The 1,956-nt window shown below is 48.3% G+C and overlaps 1 non-coding gene across 1 annotated transcript; it reads right to left on the reverse strand.

The window, feature by feature from the left end:
• Positions 1–491: 491 nt before the first annotated feature.
• On the reverse strand, positions 492–596 carry LOC123840007 (U6 spliceosomal RNA). The gene has a single exon (XR_006789839.1). It is a non-coding gene; the product is annotated as a U6 spliceosomal RNA (small nuclear RNA).
• Positions 597–1,956: the final 1,360 nt, after the last annotated feature.

Here is a 1,956-nt window from a genome sequence, read left to right on the forward strand (position 1 = left end):
ACACTGACTTCCTAGAGCCAAAATCTCTGTAATTTTCCACTTTGTAGATGGGCTCCCCAGCACCAGCTTCCCCTCAGCAGACGGAGAACAGCTGGGCCAGCCCAAGCTGGAAGGGAGGGCTGGGCAGAAATGGGCCCTGTTCCCAGTGATCTCAACTTTTGTTGCTGGATTTTTTTTTTTCTTTAGTGCCCCAGGTTCTTGGTCACACCGCTTCAAAGAATGAAGAGGTGTAGACCCGACAGAGGGGTGTGCAGCAACATAAGGTTTATTGAGCGATAGTACAGACCTCCCGAAGAGGGAGGGGACGGCAGAAGGTGGCCACTGGAGTTTCTAAGTCTAGGAGTTTTTGTGGGTTTGTTGGCAGGAGCTGTTTTGATCTGATTAACCCTCCAGGCGCCTGTCATCCAATCAGGTTTTTGTCTATTCACAGGGGAAAGGGCAGAGGGCTCCTTCCAGGGTGAGTGTAAAATCCCCCCCCTTTTTTTTCCAGAAAAAATATGGAACGCTTCACGAATTTGCTTGTCTTCCTTGCACAGGGGCCCTGCTCATCTGCTCTGTATCATTCCAATGTTGGTATCTGTGCGGCCGAAGCAAGCTCGTGTAAAACCCTTTAAAGGGTGGTTTCCTCTTAGGGCGGGGGCCCCTTGTCCCTGCCGGCCTCTCTTCTGACTATCCTCCATTGCCTTGAGCTTTACTGAGGATCCTGGATGCACGAGAGGGAGGGGGCCTGGAGAGGGGAAAGTCTGGATCTGTCCCCCTAGAGCACTCTGGGGATGAATGGGGCACATTATACCCCAACTCAGAGAAACACCCCGACTGCTCCATTAGATATTACACATTGAGAACGTGTAAAACAACCTCTGCATTGTGACCCCCTTTTTTTTTTTTTTTTAGATTTTATTTATTTATCTGAGAAAGAAAAAGCTGGAGGGGGGAGGGTCAGAGGGAGAAACAGACTCCCCGCTGAGCAGGGAGCCCGATGTGGGACTCGATCCCAGGACCCTGGGATCATGACCCGAGCTGAAGGCAGTCGTTTAACCAACTGAGCCACCCAGGCGCCCTCCAAATTGTCTTTTAACAAAGTTCTGGTCTTGGGACGCCTGAGCGGCTCAGTCGGTTAAGTGTCTGACTCTTGATTTGGACTCAGGTCATGATCTCAGGGTGATGGGATTGAGCCCCGCACCCTCAGAGCAGAGTCTGTTTGGGATTCTCTCTTCCTCTCCCTCGGCTCCTCCCGCTGCTTGCACAGAGTTTCAGTAAATAAATAAATAAATAAAATCTTAAAACAAAAACCAAAAACCAGAAAGTTCCGTTCTTCCTTTGAGATATTGAATCCACCAGGCAGCATTTAACTCTGTTTATTAATGGGCTAAACCCAGATCCTTCTCTTTTAGTTAAAAGGACCAGGATGGGACTGGGAAACTGTTCAATTCACATTTAGTTAATTTGGCAAACCAGCTCCCTTGCATCCAAATGAAAGAAACCATCTAGTTTCTGCTATTACTGGAAAGATCCAGGGCATTGGAAAAAAGATTGTTACAAATTTTAGCACCCTGGGCACCTCCAGCTTTCTGGTTAGTCTTTCCAGGGTCTTCCTAATTCCCAGTGTCAGGGTACCCGAGGAGCTACAGAGCCTCTTCCCAATCCTCCCCTCTTAACTGGCCCCAAGAATCCCCTCCAGACTGGGAATGACTCTCAAGCCACACTCTCAGCACCTGACCCCACTGATACAGAGCTACCCCTTCTTTCAGTACTAAAACAGCTCATATGGCAGGGGCTCAAACCTCAACAGGTTTCCCTCCGAACCTATTCCCTTTTATGGAGGCTGTTTGAGAGATACACACTCTTCTCCTTAGAGTTCCTCTGCCTCTATTCATTTATTGGGCCGAGATTTCTTAGAAAAGAATCATGTTGGAATTTTCTTTCTCCCAAAAGGGGGAATAATGCTGAAATTTG

The sequence above is a fragment of the Mirounga angustirostris genome, unplaced genomic scaffold (genome assembly GCF_029215605.1).
Source record: "Mirounga angustirostris isolate CCGP_5_RB_7025 unplaced genomic scaffold, mMirAng1.0.hap1 SCAF_3, whole genome shotgun sequence".
Taxonomy (NCBI): domain Eukaryota; kingdom Metazoa; phylum Chordata; class Mammalia; order Carnivora; family Phocidae; genus Mirounga; species Mirounga angustirostris.